Below are 6,000 nucleotides of genomic sequence, written 5' to 3'. Positions count from 1 at the left end.
GTTTTAAACAGGAGAAATTAGGAGAAATGCTTTATTTCTCCTCGTTTTTGCAGTTTCCGTGTGTGCTGCATTGTGCAGCACACAGAGAAACAGCAAATTGCCATTGATTGTTCATGTGCAGGAAGGTCTCCCTTCCTGCACATAAACAATCTTTAAAAATAAATTACATTTTGCAATATGTGTGCTGCATTAACCACCCCCTAGGGGTCTCTGCAGAGTTGGGCCAATGCTCTGACCCCACCCTGCACCATGCTTGCCTCCTACACATATCACTACCCCTGACAGAGAGGCACGATCTCAGGGAAACAACTCTTCAGGAGGTTTCACACTCTTTGGTTCTATCTTTTCCCAAATTGTGTTTCTTCTTTCCCCTTTTTTTTCCTTCTGCTCACTGGTCTTGTGTTTAATTGACTTGCTTGCAATACACACTGCCATAAGCTATTTGCCAATGACTGACCTATCACTGAACGTACAGAGGAACCTTGGGACACAGGGAATGCACCTGACCTCTACCACTGCTGACCGTGGAGAAGCATACTCAGACTGTCGGTTAGATGCACCTTCAACTACACACCAGAATCCTTGCAGGAAGTCAGATGCACTCCCTGTAATGGTCTGTACTTGTTAACATCAGCTGTACACATATGCTAGTATGATATCAGCAACTTCTGTGAAAGCAATTAGTAGTACAAGTTAATGATAAGATGACAATAGGCACTTGCTGCTGGAGAGGGGGTAAACAGTTGCAGATTTACTTTAGAATCTGAATAAGGTCAATTTAGTCTTTCATCACTCTGACTAACTTTGATTAGGTGAAAACATATGGCATTAAAATACCCTCTGCTGTACATTATAAGGATACTGCAAGTCATCAGGGAGTTCTGTGAATATACAGAGGAATGAGACCACAGGCCATGTAACTTTATAAGTTCATAGATCTCTGAGGTGACTTGCACTATCCTGTTAACATGTGGTACAGAATATCTTATTCCTTATAATACATTGTCCCACCATCACCCTGCCTACAAATTGCTTAAACCTTGGGGGAATATTTATAATAAAATGTAAGAGTGCTGTGTGTAGTGAATTAGGCGTAGACAGCTTAATTAGAATCAAACTGATTTATTGGTTACACGGTCGTGGAGCATGAATCAGGCTCCACCAGGCTCAGCAGTAGGCATTCAACAATGCTAATAGTATCTAAGCAACAGCTTGCATTCTGATCCCAGAATGCAAGCACAGAATATAACATACCTTTTTTCCTTCTTAAACAACAAAGTAAAACATAAAAATAAAGTAGACTAAAAATGAAATAAACACAAAATACAATAGTAAAACAATTAAAACACAATCTACCTGTAACGAACAGGCAAACTACGTTTCCTAGAACTTTTCCTAACAAACTCTTCAACATGAGAATCTGGAGCAGAAATGAGTCTGTTCAAAACTCCAGAAGACGAACCTTTATCAACATCACGTATGACTTTGGAAACCTTTTTAAGATTCCACCAATGTCCACCTTCGATTTGAACAGCATTACCAAAGACTTTTAAAACACGTTTTGCTTCACTAAATTCATTCTCCCCTTTCTTGGTATATATAAAGGAGATTTGATCTCCACCATATCACCAACATTCAAGAACGACATCTTGCCACCCCCTTTGTATCAAACCAATTCTTCTGTTTAGCTTGTGAAACTTTCACATTTTCTTTGACCTTTACCATGAGGTCATCAATACTCTTAGCAGTCCCCAACAATTAGGACATCCAACCTGGCCTAAAAGATGTATTTGCGTTTCTTCCTCTCATAAGAACAAAAGGAAAAACATTGGTAACAGTATGTGGCGTTGTTCTGTAAAACCACATCATGTCATCAAGAGAACGCCTGACATCATGATGTCCGGCCTTTGCCCTCTTCACACAATCTCCAATCACGCGATTCATCCTCTCCAAAAGACCATTGGATTGGGGATTGTAAAGAGAGCTCTTGATGGGCTTGTTACAGCTAATGGAAAGAAAATTTTGAAATTCACTGCTCATAAACTGTTTGCCGTCATCTGAGACCAAAAACTCTGGATAACCCTCTGTCAAAAATACTTCATTAAGGAAATCAATGACAGATTTGGTACTAGCTTCCTTCACTAGTTTAAACTCAGGCCATTTGGACACATAATCAACCACTACCAGAATATACGTGTAAGGAGCACATAATAAGTCATAGGGTCCCTGTATATCAACTCCAACTTTACTCCAAGGACTGTCAGGACATTCAACGGGATTCAATGGAGGAGTGAACACTTTGATGGACTTGTCTGAAGAGTTGCAATACAGCACTCCTTGACCAGACTATCTACCTCAGCATCCATAGAAGGCCACCAAAAGGAATCACAAAGACGACGTTTAGTGAGTGTAACACCCAGATGTCCTTCATTCACAAGTTTCAAAATTCCAGACCTGAGAGACAAGGGAGGAATAAACTTCTCGCCCCTCAATAATAGACCATCCTCCAAAGACAATTCTTGACTCATTTTACAAAAAGGTTGGAGCAAAGGAGAAAGTACCTTCTCTCGAGGCCAACCCTTCGTAACTAAAGTCTTAACATCTTGAAGGATTCTATCAGAATTGAAAGCCAATCTCCACTCTTCTTCAGAACCCACCTTATGTTGTGAAATCTCCAAAGCAGCAACAAAACAATCTTCACAATCTTCGTTAATAAGATCACTAAATTTAATCTCATCCTGGGAATTCTCACAAATAGGAAATCTGGAAAGGTAATCCGCTCTCAAATTCTTTCCACCAGCGATGTGTTTTACCTCAAAGTGAAAATGTAACAACCTAGTCACCATGCTGAGTATCCTAGGAGTAGAACATTTACTCATACCATCACTTAAAATCTTTAGAGGTTTATGGTCAGTTAGTAAGGTGAAATGTTTTCCTAAACATAAGGAAGACATTTTTCAATTGCCCAGGAGCATGCCAATAGCTCTTTTTCTGTCACCGAATATTGATGTTCAGCTCCTCTAAGTACCCGAGAAGCAAAACAAATAGTGTTCTCACTGCCATTTATTACTTGTGTCAACATTCCGCCTAAGCCAACCTGACTTGCGTCCACTGTGATAAAGCATTCATGTGAAGGATCAAAAGGCTTAAGAGCTTTGCAAGTAATCAAGGAATTCTTCACACACTCCAATGCACTAGAACACTCTTCATCCCATTTAAACACCACACCTTTCTTCAAGAGTTCACTAATGGGACAAATTATTGTGGCAAAATTTGGGACAAACTTCGAATAGTATTCACACAGACCCATAATGATTTAACCCCCAATTTGTCTGTGGGTTGAGGAGCGTTGGAAATTGCTTCTAACAGCCCCGGTTTTGGACTTACACCATCCTTTGACACTACATGACCAAGGTACTCAACTTTTTCACAGGAGAATTCACATTTTTCTGGCTTGAGAACGATTCCATGTTCCTTGAACAATGACAACACTTTATCCAAGGTAACATCATGTGATTCAGTATCTTTTCCAAAAAAAAGAACATCATCCTGAAAGACAAGTACTGAACCTACATCATGAAGAATGTTGTTCATTATACGTTGAAAGACTGAAGCCGCTGAGGCCAACCCAAAGGGCATCCTGCGATATTAGTAAGTCCCTATAGGAGAAACAAAAGCAGTAAGGTGTTTTGAATCGGGATGAAGTTCGACTTGGTGATATGCACTGGCCAGGTCTAGTTTGGAAAATAATTTGGCTCCCTTGGTGACTGCAAAAAGATCTGAAATCTTGGGTAAGGGGTATGAATCAACCCATATTTCCTTATTAAGGGACCTCAAATCCACACAGACCCTGAGCTGGCCATTTTATTTTCGCACAACCACCAAGGGAGAAAGCCACAATGATGACTCAGGAGGTTAGATGACCCCCTTGGAGCACAGATCTTTAAGTTCATGTTCCAAATCAGACCTAACGCTGTAAGGCACTCCCCTAAGTTTGTGCTTTACAGGCGAAGCACCTTCCTTAACAATGATCTTATGTTTAAAACCCTTAACTTTACCTAATCGGTCTCCAAAAACTGACTGAAATTTCTTTTCCCACTTACTCTTGAAGACATGTCTGCATTCTACTACTGATACTTGTTCTCGTGTACCAGGTTTTAACATCCTTCCGAACAAACCTTGGTGAAACCAACCAAGGATGTTCCATCCTTTAATAGCGATGTAAATGTTTCCTTTGATACATCTTCCTTTGAAACACATGACTTCTTCAAAGAAACCTAGCAAATCAATCTTACGTCCTTCATATGAAACTGGGGACCGATCTGGAGGGAGATGGGTCCACCCCAAATTTCATCAAACAAATCTTTAGTAATCATAGTGATTCTGGAACCTGAATCAACTAATAGCGGAAGAACTTTATCCCCAACTCCAATGTCAACGATAGGGTCACGCCACTTAGAAGGGTCACCCTCAATGGCTTCAATAGGAGATACAACATCCCTAAGCTCTTCACTTGCTTCCCTGATTACTGAAATGGTTTCAGACTCACTCTCGCTATCTGATTCAACAACACATGCTACAGCCTTCTTAGGGTTTTTTCTCTTCAAACATACATTAGCATAGTGCCCAATCCTCTTACAGTAGTTACAAGTGACATAAATAGCAGGACATTTGCTGTTTTTGTTGTGTGAAGGATTACCACATCTAATACAGACGTTGGAACTAGGCCTCTCATACTTGATTGACTTGAATTGAGATTTGTTTAACATAGGTTTAGGTTTGGAAGTCATATATTTCCCAACTTGAATTGCTCTGAATCTATTGTTAATTTTGTCAACATCCTTATCTTCTAGTTCTTTTAGCGAACACAAAGAAACCTCAATGCTTTTGGCAATTCTCAATGTCTCGTCAAGTGATGGATCGGTCAGTGATAACAATTTTTGTCTGATGCTTTTCTCCTTACATTTACTGACAAATTGATTCCTAATAAGTTGGTCCGTGAAGTTCTCGAACTTGCACACAGAAGCCAAACGTCTTAAAGCAGAAACATAATTGTCAACATCTTCATCTTCACCCGGCTTCCTTTTGAAAAACTTGTGTCTAAGGACTATAATGCTAGGCTGCTTATGAAATCTCTTCTTCAATTTTAAAACAGCTTCTAGGTATTCATCAAGTCCATCATTCTCTTCAGGAGTTAAATCCGGTAAGTGTTTGAAGATTGACCTGCCTTCAAACCCTAAGGAATGTAACAACAAAAACCTCTTCCTTTCTCCGCAGTCCTTTGTAGCGCCAAGAGCTCCAAGATAGGTTTCAAATGCATCGAACCATTTCTCCCACAGAACAGGAGGTTCCCCAGGAGATTCTAAAAAGGAGTGAAGAGGGTTTACAGATTGCATTATGTGGTGAATACGACACCTCTAAGTATTGTATAGACAATATTAATTTTTAAAACCTATATTGAACACAGACTGGTGTATACAGTTTATAGAGAGATAAAACACAATGTATACATAAACAAATGTGGCACTTAAATTTTAGACAGGTAAAACGTACGCATCATTGTGTGACGCGCAGGTGAAAGGGGAAGCTAAAATGTGTACATTACTGTATGACTTGCTGCAATAGTACAAGCTTTATTGTTTTCAACAACAAATAACTTGTGCACATCACAATATGATAAATCACAGAGGTAAATCCAACTGCAATTTAAAAAGAAGAGATGTGCGCATCATCGATGTGCAGTAGTATATGCAAGAACATTTCAAAAGGTGAAAAAAAACAGATGTTGGAGGTGCGTGTATCACTGATACACACTGGTATTTTGAAAAAGAACATTGCGCATTTGGATAAATAGGTGGTGTGCGCATCACCGACGTGTTGCAGTGGTGGACGCAAGATTCTAACATTAACTGGAACGTAAAAAATATGAGGAGGTGTGTGCATCACCGATGTATCAATGCTGGATGTGGAGCACAAGAAAACTGCATATTAGTTCAATAA

At 39.6% G+C, this 6,000-nt stretch overlaps 1 protein-coding gene across 1 annotated transcript in view; it reads right to left on the bottom strand.

The window, feature by feature from the left end:
- Nucleotides 1-6,000, bottom strand: part of ABCA13 (ATP binding cassette subfamily A member 13) — a 2,470,580-nt gene that overhangs the window by 1,355,810 nt on the left and 1,108,770 nt on the right. The window lies entirely within an intron of this gene.

This window comes from Lissotriton helveticus, chromosome 4_1 (genome assembly GCF_964261635.1).
Source record: "Lissotriton helveticus chromosome 4_1, aLisHel1.1, whole genome shotgun sequence".
NCBI lineage: Eukaryota > Metazoa > Chordata > Amphibia > Caudata > Salamandridae > Lissotriton > Lissotriton helveticus.
The sequence above is the reverse complement of the archived record's forward strand: the minus strand, read 5'-3'. Positions and strand labels throughout refer to the sequence as shown.